Raw genomic sequence first — 16,463 nt, 5'->3', positions numbered from 1 at the left:
GGGAGGGGGGATCGTAACCTATCTCAGCGGTTCGCACACTTTACACTTCAGCCAATCACAATCCCCAGAGATTCGTTAAAGCACAGTTGGCTCCTGCCTTCCCCACCTCATCCGTCCAACCTCCCCTTTCTGACTCTTTAAGTCTTCCAAGGGCCGGAGATTTTGCGTTTCTAACAAGTTCCCAGGTGATGCCGAGGCAGTCGTGAAGATCAAGTGAGTTAAGGTTTGTCAAGTACTTGGTAATCTGCAAGGCAGTAGATAAATTTATACTTGTTACTTGTGCTATTTATCTGTTTCAGGAGCTAGCGTTCACGTTTCATTTCGTTCCAACCCCGGCCTCTTTTCCTCGGAATGTTAGACTCTTACTTTTCCTCTTGAGTATGCGCCAAGCCTATGTGTGTAGCAGCAAAAGGTGAGTATATTAGTTTCCTAAGGCTGCCATAACAAAGCACCACAGACTGGGTGGCCGACGCAACAGAAATTTATATTCTCACAGTTCTGGAGGCTAGATGTCCCAGATCAAGGTGTTGGCATGGTTGATTTCTTCTGAGCCCTCTCTCCTTGGCTTGCAGATGGCCATCTTCTCTTATAAAGACACCAGTCATGCTGGATTAGAGCTCCCCCATATAACCTCATTCTAATTTAATTTCTTCCTTAAAGACCCTGTCTCTAAATACGGCCACATTCTGAGCATTCTGAGATGCTGGGAGTTAAGACTTCAACAGATGAGTTTTGAGGGGATACAACTCAGCCCCTAACAGTGAGCTTCACTACCCTTAAGAGCCTAGAACAGAAATTGGGTTTCTGCCTTCCCATCCCTATGCCCTCCATGTAGGCTGGGCCTTGGGACTCACATACCAATAGCTGGGTGCTGTGCATCACAGCTGGAAGGGCTGAAAATCTAGGAAACAACCCTCTCAACTGAGCATATGGTCCCGTGGAAGACCGCACCTTAGGGTGTGAAATGACCATTGGGAATCCATTGGGAGTCTGGGAGCCCTACCCAGCAAACATGGCACAGAACTAGCCCTCTACCTTTTGTTAATGGCTAGATACTAGTCACCCTTACCTTTGTTCTGCCTTGTCAGAGCTGGGCCCTCCTCCTGGCCCCCATGTCATCTCCAGAAGGCTCTAGAGGAAGGACTGTGTTAGATAAATATGTTAAATTCTCGTCATCCCCCCCCTGCTGTCTGTGAAGGCTCTGAAGTACTCACAGCTAGAGAAGACAGGAAGGAAGCGAGGACAAGGGCTGGTTGCACCGACCCCACACTAACCAGAGTCATGGGAATGACTGACCTCCGGCAAATCAGTAATTGCCCTGAATTTGGGTCCCCGGTCCTCTGCTGGTCCTCCTGCCTATCTTTGCCCTCTGGCTTCATCTAACACCAGGCCAGACTTCCCCCCAAGCCCCAGATCCAAATGGCTATTGGATCACCATAGCGCTCCAAACTCAGTATGTCCCTCATTGAACTCTGCCCCCCAGCTTTGTCCTCTACGTGCGTGCCTTCCCCATCTGAGTGGATGACTCAAATCCACTCCCGTCGTGCTAGCCGGAAACCTGGGAGCCATCCAAGATGTGACCTGCTTTAGTCCACTTGCCACTGCGTCCTTGATGTTTCTCAGAGGCCTGCCCTCTTCATTCCCACCACCGTTACCTCAGCCAAGCCCCTTGGTACTGTTCTCCTCTGACGTTTGACCCTGGACCCCAAACTAGACCCTCTGCTCCAGCATGGCTTCTAGGCCAGTGTCCTCTTCAACTGCGTCTTCAGGCATCTTTCAAAAACAGAACGCTGGTTATTCTCTGCCCTTCTTAAAACCACTCAATCGATCCCCTTGGTGCTTCAGGAGAAAACTTCAAGTTTCTTTGTTCGCCTCTCTCCAGAGGCTCGTGTTTGATCATTTTCGCATCTGTGCCCTTCACTGTGGTCTGGGACCCCTTACAATGCCCTGCAGATTCAAGAGGTTCCATGCTCTCTAAGAACACAAATACTTAGGATTTTCTTGGTCTAGAGAGGTGTCACACCTCCTCCGACCTCCTCCAGGAAGTCATCAGCCCCAGGAAGCCTGGCCACCTCTTTCTGAATCAGGGGCCCCCTCGATCCTCTCAGAGCACCCCATGTGGGTCTCAGACATAGCCCTTAGAACACTGGGGCATAATTACTGAGTCACTTTTCCGTGTCCTCCTTAAAACCAGGAGATCCTAGAAGACAAAACCTCAGCCATTTTTTTTTTCTATGCTTGAAGTCTAGATCAGACTGGATGCTTGGGGGGAAAAAGTTTGCTTTAAGGAATGAATTAATTATTAGGCATTCAGAGGATCTGGTCAAACTTAACATTTGCTTGCAAATACCTTACTTGGAGCAATGTTCACTTTTCTGACAATACTGGGTGAACACTCTTAAATCACCTCCTGTTTGAATTAGATATTCAGCCTTTAGAATCTCTAATTAGCTTCTATGCTTCCTAAATACCCAGGGTTCCCTACAGTTTTTCAAATTGTCGGTCATGAGATAAATTTTGTGGGTAAAGATGAGTATTTTTGTTTTATGCAATAGAATTAGAATTAAAATAGTCAAGTGCATACTACATAGTAAGTATTGTTTTCATGAAACTTTTCTGGGTCTTTTGTTTTGTTTAAATGTTTATTTTTGAGAGAGAGAATCCCAAGCAGGTTCCACACTGCCAGTGCAGAGCCCGATGAGGGGCTCAAACCCACAAACCGTGAGATCGTGACCTGAGCCAAAACCAAGAGTTTGATCCTTAACCAACTGAGCTACCCAGGCACCCCAAAACTTTTGTTTTGGTTAACTGTATTTATAAGGGGTGTGTAGGTGTGTGTGTGTGTGTGTGTGTGTGTGTGTGCGCGCGCGCGCGCGCGTGCGCGTGCAGGGTTGTTGTGTCATCAAATTTATTCCTTCCTGTGGGTCATGATCAGAAAGCTAGCACAACACTATCTTAGGCAGTGCTGGAGCTGTGCTCTCCAGAGTGTTCTCATGGAGATGTTAGAGAGGGTGGTGTTAAGCAGAGAACATTTTCTGGAAAGATATTCTGAGCCACTTTTTTACTCAAGGAACTGGCTGAGTGGACAGTGACACACAGTCCCCCTTCAGCACACAGTAGGTGCCTCGTAAATGCTTTTATTGACTGCTGCATGTGTGGGGATTGGGCCCACATGTGCAAGATGTGTGTGGGAGGTTCTCTTGGCTGGAATCTGACAGCGAGTAAGAAATGGGATCAGTGACACAGAGAAGAGGGGGAGGCCTGGTTTGTCGCCAGACATTGCTGGTGTTCCCTGAGGTTTCCAAACATGAGCAAGAGGAACTGTGACATGGGATTTCCTAACCCGGTTTCCATCGTGAATATTCCAGAATCACAAGTATGTTATTAACTTAGCCTTCACCGAAATGAAAGTACCACTTTTCTGAGTTGGAAATATAAGAAGCCCAGAGCGATCTGCAGTGCCCAAAGCAGTGTGTTCAGTTGAAGAGTCAAATTTTCTAATCTTGATAGTCCACTAGTCTGGAAAGCCTATTTTGAGAGGGGCAGAAATGAGATAGGATTATGTAACAAAGGAAAATAACAAGTGACACTTAGAAAACTATAACCTTGAGTGTTATGCCAAGTATTCCCATCCGTATTGAATGCCTTAAACCAAGGAACCTAGATCCAGCCCACAAATATTTAGAAGGCAAATGTTCTCACTCCCTGGTCTAAAGTTTAGAATCTGTAAAAGAGGGTTGCCATGTAAATAAAGAATACATATTCCTACTATTTTTTTTTACTATTGCTTAAGTCATTCTGGCCTGAACAGAATAGAAGAATAAAAATTTGGGCCAGGGAAAGGTAGACAAGATTTTTCAAAAGAGAGACAGACAGGGTAGACTGGAGGTAGCCAAAATTACAATAAAAAAGAAATTCTAGAAGACAACTTCTCTACTCTTTGGCTTCTAAGTAGAAAGACACTTGGCCATGAATATTATTATGGAATTATATTTTGAGTTTGAATTGTGGACAAAATCTGAAATAAATCAGACTATGACAAGCATGAACTTAAACAAAACTTTAAGATGGCTTCGAAATTCTTCTTCTTCAGCTTTTGGGAAAACAAAGGATAAAACAAGCAAACAAACAAGCAAAACACACACACACCACAGGATGGGTCGGCAAAAAAAAAAAAAAAAAATGTGGTTTTGAAAAATTCCTGGAGGCTGAAATAGTCTTTGATATCATTTTAACACTGGCCATGTCTCAACTACCCAAACAACTAGATGGGTGTCAGTTGAGTTTTCTCCCCGAAATATAGAGATGATTCTTTAGCTATATTTCACCCCCCTCCACTCCTTATTCTGTGTAATTTTACACAGAACCCAAAAATGGGTCAACAAACCCATTTTTAATACCTTGAAAATTAGCTGTGGTTTGGGTAGTTACTAGTAGAGGAATGTGTGATGGGAGATTCCAAAAAAAGTGAAACCTAGGTGGGGCAGAGCTCGCTTAGCAGAAGTTGCCCATCTCCTTCAAAGTCGCTTCCCTTGGAGGCCACGCAGTCATTCCCTTCATGTTGGGGTGTCTCTGGGCACTGCCAGCTCTTTTCCAAAGACTAAAATTGGTAGTGACTCTTCATCCTTTGCCTACTCGATTGTTGCCTAGTCTCTGCCTCGCCTGTCACTCCCTCCTTCCGGCCTCCTGTCGGCCGCAGCCGATTTCTCAGTTGAGCACTCTTGTTTACCAGCCTCTCCACTCTCCGGGGGTTGCAACGCCAACCCAATCGGGTTCAAAGCTGTGTTACACTGAGCCAGTTATGGAACCTCTCTGTTCCTCAGTTTCCTCACCTATAAACTGAGGTAATAAGGGAACCCTTTGTAAGGACTGTTGTAAAGAACTTTGGACAATACCTCAAACATGGTAAGTGGTTAATAAATCTGAGTACTGTTCTTAGTTATTAGAAGTGAAGACCTCAGCCAGCATTCTCTGGGCTGATCACTTACGGAATGAGACTCCCATGAGACTCTGCCAGTGTCGTCGGCAGTCTGTCGATGCTGGGCGTCCTCACCATCGTTGCACGTGTATTTCGCAACAGTTTTTTGCTGGGCTTCTCCGTCCCTGTGCCAGACAGTAGGTAAAGAGTCGTAGCCTGGCATCTTTGTGTTTGAGATAACGAAGGAAATAGTCATATTTTGTAGTCACCAACAGGTGAAACCTGAGGACGTCGGAGTTCTACCTTACATGTTGCCTTTCCCAACAGACCGTAAGCCCCTTGCAGGCTGCCCTCCTCTGCCTTGACTAAAAGGAACTTCACTTGGCCCTGGGTTTCCCTTCTAAGTAATGACCAGGATCCCCAGAGTTGCTTAGCTAATATTCCACCACACGTCAGGGCCTGGGTTCAGGCGTCTCTCATGGTGTCTTGTGTCAGCAGAGGAGTGAAAACAGAGGTGCCAGGGGATACCTATAAGAGGCTAAGTCGTGACAGTTGCATCGAAATTAGCCAGTGAAGACAGACACAAGGAAAACCTCGGAGAGATGTTCTGCTGGCATGCTAAGGGGCTTGTTACACGAACTGTTGGCTTCAGAAAGTAAACACTCATTGTTCTGCCAGCACAAAACCACCTGAGTGACCTCGAAAAATACGATCTCTCCCCACTGCAGCGTTGGTCCGGCGATCGTTTCTGCTTTCACACGACAGATGAGAGCCCCGGGATGGTCCGCCCCCCACAGCAGGTGCTTGCTGCACCCCTACTGGACATGCCCCAGCCCAACAACCGCCTGTGCTGGTTTGAACTTCTTCAAAGCCCGGTCGAACCCCACGCCTAAATGCCACAATTCGAGCGCTCCCTCCCGTTCTCTTTCTGGGTGGGACAGCAAACAGCTGGTTGATCAGTCCCGTGGACAACGATTCTCCACGTAGCTGGAGATCCTGGTGCTCGGATTGTATTACTGAATGCTGCCGAGAGAAGACGTGCCTTATCATTCCACCCTGTTTATTAAAAACAGCTCTTTTATCTTCCTTATAAAGCCTCGCCTAACTCTAAACCAGGATTTTATTTAATATGGCAGGATAAAGAAACAAGTAACTCTCCCCTTCGGTACGAACTGGAACAACACAGGAAATAAAAGACTAGCCATGCAGTCAGAAGCCTGCAGAGACTTTTCCTGCTGGGAATATTGATCTAAGACGTGCCTTCTGCCCCTAACCTGATATGCCTTAGAGAAGATGACTGGAGAAAAGTCTTAAAGAAACTTAACTCCAGTAAATTAAAGCTAACAGGCTTGCGTAGCCATGATGCAAAGCGCATTGCAAACACCCGACCTGATCCTATGGAAATCGAAAGGCTTCTCCTGGGATGCTCGGATGCCATCTGTATGCAGCAGCGCTGCTGACGCATCGGGAGGTTTGCAGCCAAGTTAACAGGGCTGTCTTAAGACCTGGTCTTGGAAGTTGTAGCTAAACCCAGAGGCGCAGCCTTCGAGAGGGCTCAGAGAGAACTCACAGGAAATCTGCACTGAAGATCAAAATCTGGGGTTAATCACAGGTCTCGAGAAGAGTGCCTTCCTCCAGACAGTGTAATGGATCTTTCCGAAGAGATTAAGGCTACAGTTGCAGACAGAACAGGCCAGCGCAATGCCCATGTCGCCAGGGCTCACAGCTAGGTTTTTGGGTGGTGGCGGATGGGCTTGGTGGCAGGGCTTAGACATCGGGTGCATCTGATTGTCACCACTGCAGGTTTCCTGCCATCCGTGCCGCATCCAACTCTGCTCCTACCCCACTCCACACTGCCCTTCTTTCCCAGAGTTAACAGGAAGATAGACAGCAGTATTGCTAGGTTGCTTTCAGCTAAAAGTAACAAAATTCTTTTCCTGTTTGCTTCAAGAGGGAGGCTTCTTTGTGGGAAGTCCAGAGGGGTTTAGGATTCACTCTGTCCGATGGCTCTAGGCTGCTTCCCTGTGGGTTCTTTTTGCAACACAGCTTCATCTTCAGGTTGGCGGCAAGAAGACGCTGCGGCTGGTTCCAGGCCTCGTATCTGTGCTTGACGATGCCCACAAGGAGAAAGAAAAGTCATTTCTAGCAGCTTTTTTTTTTTTTAATTTTTTTTTTCAACGTTTATTTATTTTGGGGACAGAGAGAGACAGAGCATGAACAGGGGAGCGGCAGAGAGAGAGGGAGACACAGAATCAGAAACAGGCTCCAGGCTCTGAGCCATCAGCCCAGAGCCTGACGCGGGGCTCGAACTCACGGACCGCGAGATCGTGACCTGGCTGAAGTCGGACGCTTAACCGACTGCGCCACCCAGGCGCCCCTCTAGAAGCTTTTTAAGAAGACTGAGAAATGAGTTTCCCCTGAGCCCCCAGGAACTTAAAACCTCTGTTGGCGTGCCAATGGCCTGAATTACATGTGTTCATTCCTAAGGCAGTCACCGGCAAGCAGGATGGCAGTGCCCCTTGACCAGTCAGGCCTGCCTCTGGCCTTGAGGGTGTCTATCATGTTCCGCTGGGAGCCCCATAACTACGGGGGGAAGGGGAGACACATACAATTAGGCTTTCTGTGACCCCCCGAAAATATCAAAAGAATGATGAATAGGCAGTTACAATGTCCCCGCCGCAGGATATGTTGTTGTAATTTTTAATGACAGTAATAAAAGCTATGCTAATCATCATGCTGTCCCCAAATATTCTGCCTCTCTGCCTTCTGAGCACGCGGTAGTATGGTACTTGTTGGGTCCCTTGTGGGGCCATGTCACCGGATCTGACCCGTGACCTGTGAACTAGAGCAGTATGTTCGACTTCTGAGCCAGAGCATTTAATGATCTGTGCTAGTTTCTCCAGATAGTTCTTTTCCTCTGCCCCAGGTGCCAGCAACAGTTCAGCTAAAGGATGACCCTCCAGCCCGTGTCCTGAAGTAAGGACAGGGCAGAGCAGAGAGCCTCCAGGCCACTTGCAATGGACAAGTGGCACGATAAAGAAAGAAACACACTTTGACATTTGAGATAATTTGTGGCTGCAGCAAAACCTTTGTGTATGTTACCAATATAATAGGTAACATCTGTTGAGTGTTCCAGGCCTGTGATAATGTATTATCACCAGTTCCTCTGGATACGAGAAATCAAGGGTGGTAGAGACTCCTTCCATTCACCAACACTACCAAAATGACTTTATTCCTAGGCGTTTGTACCAACTGGCCCTTGCTTGAAATGTACCCACGTACAGATTGCTCCAGAACACCACAGAAAAATGTCCTAAGGATTCGGGGACAGAGAACAAATGAGTTCTAGTGAGTGTGTGTATATGTGTATAGAGGTCGTCAGAAAGAGATCAGGAACATTCAGGTATATACACAGGGTGGAGCTTCAGTAAGAGGAGAGAGGAGAAAATATGCTGTTGGAATAAAATTACCTGTTGTTTCTGCACATCTTATGAGCAATGCACTGATTGCCTTTTGTTTCCACCATCTTTTCAACGATGTTTTTATAGCAAACAGTTTGGAGGATAGAGATAATGTCTTCCCTGGAGCAAACAGCAGATTTCCAACCACCCTGGGAAATAGAGATCATATCTTTCCCTGAAACAAAGACAGGTATACTTACAATCCAGTATAATAAAGTCTCCCTCCACAGCAAAGTAGGTATGCTTAGTGCCCATTATAAAAGAGTCGGGTTCCTTAAGCACATGGTTCCTCTCCTGTAATGCAACCCACTATGTGTGTAGCTGCCATCGCCTTATGGGAATTGACCCTTTTGATGCAAAAATTCTGATATACTAGTTACTGCTCTTGCTATGGATAACAGAGGGTCCTTTATCTCTGACCCAGGAGTCTCGTGTCCCCTGGCAGCACTCACGAAACTGTAGTAGCCTAACTCGTTAGCTTGCAAATAGGGTAAATCTTATATGTGGTTGTTTATGGACAGGTAACATCCCAAATTAAGTATATAGGGGAAAGTTAGAGAGAAACCTTGTTTTATCAAGACTTTGCCCAGAGAAATTCATCATTTTCCAAGTCATATTTTTTATATTCCTTCCTTAAACCTGGCAGACTCAGGTGATTGAAAACCCCGAGGTCAGGGATGTCCTTTGGGTTAGGTTACAGATGCGCTTAGCTACTCTCACCTGCCATCAACCTGTTAGAAAAATTTTCTCTGGAATCTTTACATCCACCTGAGAATCTAAGCAACCAGCTTTGAAAATAAACCAGAACACTATCCCAGAGCATCATTCTCAGATGGCCTGAATAAAGGCCTGCTCTGGTAGCCTCTGCTTTCTGTCTCCTAATATCAGGAAATCTTGGTATGCCAAGTTTCCAAATTAGAAATGAAATATGTTCGGTGAGAATCCTATTTGAACAGAGAGTAGAATTGACTCTAAGTGTATAAGCTTCAACATCTAACTTATCATATGTTACCTGCTGTGTCCCGAATGAAATAAATTTATGACAGTTAATCAGGAGTCAGAGAACAATGGGTTGTACAGAGCTCTTTGCACCCAGTCACACATTTCCCCCCACAATTCATAACACGAGTCATACATGGGATAGGGACGTAAGTATATTCTTACCTTTGTAAGAAACAAAGACAATTATAAGACAATGTGCATGGAATTGAGGCCATCCCAGCAATAATGTTTACACCCATCCAAGTCACTGAGTCAGACTTGAATGATTGTTTTTTTTTTTTTTTAATGAATCTCCATTGTATCAAACTGTCTGTCAGCCATATCTTATCTGAATCTATGAGATTCAGGGGAAAATCTTCTCTTGGAGTATAAATGAATCATCAATATGGCATTTCTAGAAAGATCTCAATCCATTCACTTTCAGGTATTAAGTTCATTTATTCATGAACTCAATATTAATAATTTACTGAATGCTTATTAATGTGCCAGGCTAAAACAGATACAATCCCTGCTCTTAGAAATGTTCACACGAGAAGCATTTAATTTTGAAATATTCTAAGTGCTATGAAGTAAAAGTAAATAGTGCTTTGGAAACTTGGAGGCTCAAGGAAGGCTTTGCCAAAGATGGGTGTCAGAGGTGAAATCTGAAGGCTTTATAGGGATTTATTGCTCAAAGAAGTTGGGGGTGGAACAGTGATGACAGTGGGAGGTTAAAAGATTATTCCATACTAACAGAACAGCATGTGGCAAATGCATACTTGCTACTTTTAGGGCAATAAAGAGGGTCAAGTCCAAAATTTGGGATAATTCAAGCTACAAAATAAATAATGAAAGCAATAGATTAAAGCTTATAGAATAAAATAAATATCCACCAGTCCACAGTGATAATCAACAACCGAATAAATGAATAAATAAATAAATAAATAAATAGGGGGAGGAAAGCTCCTCCTTATTGTAGAATCCCAATTAATAAATGTGAAAGGGATGAGGAAAATAGAAAAATCACCATTCGAAAAACACCACAATAGGGGCGCCTGGGTGGCGCAGTCGGTTAAGCGTCCGACTTCAGCCAGGTCACGATCTCACGGTCTGTGAGTTCGAGCCCCGCGTCGGGCTCTGGGCTGATGGCTCAGAGCCTGGAGCCTGTTTCCGATTCTGTGTCTCCCTCTCTCTCTGCCCCTCCCCCGTTCATGCTCTGTCTCTCTCTGTCCCAAAAATAAATAAACGTTGAAAAAAAAATTTTTTAAAGTAAAATTATAAGAAAAACACCACAATAATAATTATTGCATGCAAGAATCATCAACTGATGATAAAATTGGTGAGTAAAAGCATAAAGAGAAACAGAATATTCACATAGATTCAAAATTTCTCTTCTCCCACCCGCCCCCCACAAAGAGTAACTAACAATGAAGATACTTGGCTGATACCATTTAAACAAGAGCTCAAAGTTAACATCACCAGTAATGAGACATTAATATCACATCTCTCCTGATATAATACACTGAAAGAATTATAACCTGCGATATTCTTGCCAAATTATGCACAACCTGAATTTAACATGAGAAAACATCAGACAAAACCAAACTGAGAATTATGGTACTGTACTAGATAACTGTCTTGTGTTCTTCAAGGTTGTCAAGGTCAGAAACAACAAAGGAAGAGTGGGGAACTGCTCCAGATTCAGACTAAGGAGACATGACACTCACACGCCAGGCAGAGTCATGGATTGGACCCTGAAGCCACTGGAAATCCAAGTAAGATGTGTAGATTGGTTGCCAGTATTGCATATGAATGTTAATTTCCTGTTTTTGATCATTACACTCTGGTTATGAAAGATCACATTTAGGGAAGCTGGGTGAAAGGTATATAGGAAACCCTTGTACTATTTTTGCGCCATTTTTTGTATGTCTGAAATTATTTAAAAATAACAAGTTAAAAAAAGTAGGAGCTAAAGGAAAAGGGGTAGGCCAGCTGGAGCATAGAAAGTGAGAAGTGGCTGGTGAGGTGAGCAGCTGGAGACTACACAGGGATTTATTTGTAGGTGACATTAGAGATTGAGTCTTTACTCCTCAGAGTAAAGGAAGATTTCGAAGGGTTATAGGCAGGGCAGAGATCACATTGGCTGCAGTGGGGTAAATGGGTGAGAGGCAGGCTAGAATATGTGGGGAGATCAGGATATTGCAAGCGTGCAGGAGAGACGTTGATGTCAGCTTGATCTAGGGTGATGACAGCAAGAATGGACGAATATGAGGAGAGTCTAGAGGTATTTAGGAAGTAAAATCATGGAATGATGTGGGTGTGGAGAACGATCGGGACGTAGGTGTCAAGGATGACTGTACATTTCTGGCTTGTCCAACCAGAGAAATAGAGAGGCGAGTCACCAGACAGAGCGAACACTGAAGAAGGAAGAGATGTTGTAAGTTCGGCCTTGGATACTTTGAGTTTGAGGTCCCTTGGATGGACCCAAGGGCCGATGTTAGAAGAGGTAGTTGGATTTTAGGGGAATGAAGATCAGAGGATAAGTCTGAGATGGAAATAAAAAATGATCATTGAAGCGACTTGCCCCCAGAGCAGTGCAGGGGAGAGACATGCAGACAAAATAGTTGTGATTTATCCTAGAAAGTACAAAAGTTGAGTTATGAATAAAGTTGTGTGTGAGCAGGAAGGAGGGGGCAGCTACTAATGTGGGTAATGTGCGAATGGGTCTCATAGTGGAAGTACTGTGGAGACGAGCTTAGAAAGATGGATGGGAGTTGGTTAAGCTAATGCAGGGGAATTTTTGGACAGTCTGCACGAAGATTCCTCTATTTCTTTAACTGATAAGCAGGTCAACCCCACAGGTCCTGCTAACAGGAAGTGACTATTAGTCAACTGTGTGGTCCCTACAAGTAGGAAGAAAGCAGTGCATTGTCCTTGCCCTTTTCCCTTGTTGGGTATATTTTGAACTTGATCTGTAATGCATGAATGTTCCAGAGTTTTTCTTCTTCTTTCTCTTCTGCAATGCTCCTCCCATCAAAAGTCCCCCAGCACTATCTACAGGGCACAATAGATGGTTTCCAAGATGATTATTTGTAGGTTCAGGTGTTAACTGATAATGACTTACTTACGTTACCACCTCGGGGACATTTCCATTGTAACAAGGGACTGAATCAGTCCCACCAGAACCAGTTGCAAATTGGGGAAGTCAGCATTGTAGCAGGAATTACAGGTTCAGAATGACTTTTCTTCAGGGCCCCACACTAAGAACCCGTATTGCAAATGACCCCATGTCCTTTAGAGCTGTTTTCCACTCCCACCCACCGAGAGATACACTGTCTTCCCATCAATAACGTGGCCAGAGATCACAGTGGGAATAGGAAAGAAAACACATGCCTGAGGATGGGGGATCAGAATCATCCAGTGATTCTGAGAAATTGCCAAGGGGATTCTGAAAAGATTAGGGGAAGAACTTCTTTCTTCCTTCTCCTCCAAAGTTTGTGAGCCACTGCTCAAGAACCCTTAATTCTTCTTCCCACAGAGTCAGAATAACCAAATTTGGCTCTCCAGAATGACTCAATTACCATGCAGGATCCCCTGTGATCTTGGCTAACTCCTGTTTGAGGACCAGCTCTTAGGGCAAGCCATTGTCAAGTCAGAATTTCCATCCACACACCCTTCGTGAATTTCTTCCGATAGTGTCAAGAATACTTCCAGATAGCATATACCCTTTGCTCAGTGCGTTTGTTAATGACTGCAAAATGGGATAATTTTAGCCGAAAGTCCCATTAAAACATTCATTAAACTAGCAATGAGCAGTTGGTAATTGAAATTAAAATCAACAATGCCATTTACAGTGGCGTCAAAGACCATGAAATACTTAGGGACAAATTTAGTAAAATATATGCAACGTCAGAACAATTATAACTACAAAATGTTGCTGAATAAAGGAGACCTAAATAAATGAAGAGAAATATTAGGTCCCTGGGTTGGAAGATGTTGTTTTCATTTTAGTTCTTCCCAATTTGATCGATAGAATCAATGCAATCCCAATAAAAATTCTAGCAGATTTTAAAAATGTATACACGGACAAGCTGATTCTAACATTTAGAGAGAAATGTAAAAGATACCGAAAACAATTCTGACATAGAAGGAGCAAAGTTGGAGGACTTATACCAACTAATTTCAAGACTTACCTTAAAGCAATAAGAATCGAGACAGTTTGGTATTATTGGGCGCCTGGGTGGCTCAGGCAGTTGAGCATCCGACTTCAGGTCAGGTCATGATCTCACTCTTCGTGAGTTTGAGCTCCTCATCAGGCTCTGTGCTGACAGCACAAAGCTTGGAGCCTGCTTCCAATTCTGTGTTTCCCTCTCTCTCTGCCCCTCCCCCTCAAAAATAAATACACATTAAAAACTAAAAAAACACACGACAGTTTGGCACGGTGTCTGAATAGACACCTATTTGAAGAATTAGTATCGAGTCCAGAAATAGATCCACACATGTACAGGCAAGTGATTTTTGACAAAGATGCCGAAGTAATTTAATGGGGGAAGCGATAGTCTTTTCGGAGTGCTAGTCATATATATGTATTTGCAATCCGTATGACAATGTGCTTACACCAGAATACTTCAGACTTAACAGCAAACAGTCCACTAAAAAAAATGATTTAAAAAAATTGGAAGAGGCATTTCATACAAGAATGTCTAACTAGCACATGAAATGATGCTCAGTATCCTGAATTGTCAGGGAAATGAAAATTAAAAATGCAAGAGAAGCAACTCCCCACCCGTTAGAATAGCTAAGATTAAAAAGACATACCAAGTCAGAAGCCAGCGCTGGCAAGGATGTAGAGCCAGGGAACTCTCATACATTGCTGGTGGGAAAGCAAAATTGTGCAACCACTATGGAAAAGAGTTTGGCAGTTTCTTACAAAAACACACTTTAAAGGATAACACCCAGAAATCCTATTCCTAATATTTACCCAAGAGAAATGAAAACATATGTCCACAGAAAGACATGTAGACAAATGTTCATAGGAGCTTAATTCATAACAGCTAAAAAGTGGAAACAACCCTAATTTCATCCACAGGTGGATAGATAAACATACCGAGGTGTGGTCAAGCGGTGAAAGGCTAGTCAGCCATAAAGACAGAATGAAATGCTGCTATATACCATGACGTGGATGGATCCCAAAAACGTTATGCTGAGTAAAAGAAGCCTGACACACCAAAAAGTACATACTGTATGATCCCATTTATGTGAAATTCCAGAAAGGACAAATCTAATCTACAGTGACAGAAAGCAGACCAGTGGTTGCCTGGAGCTGGGGCTGGAAGGATTGACTGGGAAGCAACACAAGGGAATGTTCTGAGGTGAAGCAAATGTTCTGCATCTTGATTGTGGCAGTGGTTACTTGGTTATATAAACTTGTCGGGGCTCATCAAAATGTACATTTGAAATAGGTGCGCTTTGCTGGATGACAGTCATACCTCAATAAAGTTGATTCAACAGGATAAAACATTTAATGAGTAGAACATACTGTGCTACTCAAATATCCAACTGTGAAGAAGCCTGCATACAGACACAGAGAGAGAAATCATCCCTGGGGCACCTCAGTCTGTAAAAGGTACTCACCTTCATGACGACCCCAGGTTCTTCTGGAAGCCGCCTTATGGGCTTGCTGTGGGGCCTGCCCTAGGGTTCGGCGTCTTAGCCATCTCGAGGCACCATTGTTTGTGCTGAGTTATGGGATGACCTGGGAATTCTGTTTTAGCCCTCGGTTGAAGGACTTTGCCCTCTCTTCCCCGCTCTGGTCTGCTGCCTGATTTTGTAAGCTTCCACCTCTCGTTCTCTCTCTTCCCAGAACTCCCAGGGTGTGGAGAAGCTCGTGCTGCCCAGCCAACTCCCACCTGAGGCTGAAGTCTTTTCAATTTACAGAGAGAGGCGACGTAACTGCTTTTGCCGTCATTGGCCCTTTCTTTTTCTTCCTCTTCCTCTCTCTACTTTGTGTGTCAAGGCCCCCAAATCACATCCTACTTCTATTGGACTCTGCTAGAACCTCTCGTCTTTTCAGCTGATAGATAGCTCCCATCCTGTGAAGGCTTTAGGGAAGAATCCTTCCGTGCCCCTTCCAGCCTCCAGTGGTTGCTGGCAATTTTTCACGTTTCTTGGCTTGTGGCTGCTTTACTCCCATCTCTGCCTCTATCACATGACTCTCTTCCCTGTGTGCATGCATATATCTCTGTGTGTCCTCTCATTTTCTTATAAGGACAGCAGTCATTGGCTTTAGCCCTCCCCCCCCCCCCCATCTAGTATGACCTCTTCTTAATTGATTACATCTGCCAAGGCTATAGTTCCAAATAAGGCAACACTCTGAGGTTCCAGGTGGATGTGAATTTTGGAGGGACATTATTGAACCCACTGTACATTAAAAATCTCATTTACTTTTCACCACAACTCTATCAAGTCAACGTTATTACAATACACATTTTATACATGAAGAAATTGAAGTATAGAGAACTTAAATGGTTGCCCAAGGTAACATACCAGGAATGCCAGGAATTCTGATGTTAGAGCATTTTATCTACCCACTGTGATACACCTCTCTTAAAACTTGAAAACAAAAGTAGGGGCACCTGGGTGGTTCAGTCCATTAAGCGTCCGACTTCAGATCAGGTCATGATCTCACGGTTCGTGAGTTCGAGCCCTTCATCAGGCTCTGTGCTGACAACTCAGAGCCTGGAGACTACTTTGGATTCTATGACTCTCTCTCTCTCTGTCCCTCCCCTGCTTGCTCTCTGTCTCTCTGTCTCTCTCTCTCAAAAATAAGTAAACTTTAAAAAAATTAAAAACAAACAAAACACAAACTTTTAAAATTGTGAAATACATAATTTATTTATAATAGTGTATGTAAAAAATGTGCAGATTAAAAAATAGTAACAAAATGAATACTCACCTATCTATCACTCAGTTTAAGAAGTAAAACACTACTGGTCCCTTAGACACACAATCCTGCTGTATTCCCTTGACCCACAGATATGAGTCTGTGATCACTCCCTGATACACTTTCTGCATGCCAACTTCCAACCCTGAATCAGCTTCCC

The 16,463-nt window shown here is 44.1% G+C and overlaps 2 long non-coding RNA genes across 2 annotated transcripts; one reads left to right on the top strand and one right to left on the bottom strand.

The window, feature by feature from the left end:
* LOC109501384 lies at positions 1–16,059 on the top strand. Its single transcript, XR_002159401.3, has 4 exons — positions 1–213; positions 300–412; positions 11,013–11,135; positions 14,450–16,059. It is a non-coding gene; the product is annotated as an uncharacterized LOC109501384 (long non-coding RNA).
* Positions 2,765–16,451, bottom strand: LOC123386489. The gene is made up of 3 exons (XR_006600402.1): positions 16,316–16,451; positions 8,389–8,554; positions 2,765–7,019 (listed from the first exon to the last, which is right to left on the bottom strand). It is a non-coding gene; the product is annotated as an uncharacterized LOC123386489 (long non-coding RNA).
* Between the last annotated feature and the right edge of the window lie 12 nt (positions 16,452–16,463).

The sequence above is a fragment of the Felis catus genome, chromosome B4 (genome assembly GCF_018350175.1).
Source record: "Felis catus isolate Fca126 chromosome B4, F.catus_Fca126_mat1.0, whole genome shotgun sequence".
NCBI lineage: Eukaryota > Metazoa > Chordata > Mammalia > Carnivora > Felidae > Felis > Felis catus.
This window is presented reverse-complemented; position numbering and strand designations above follow the sequence as displayed.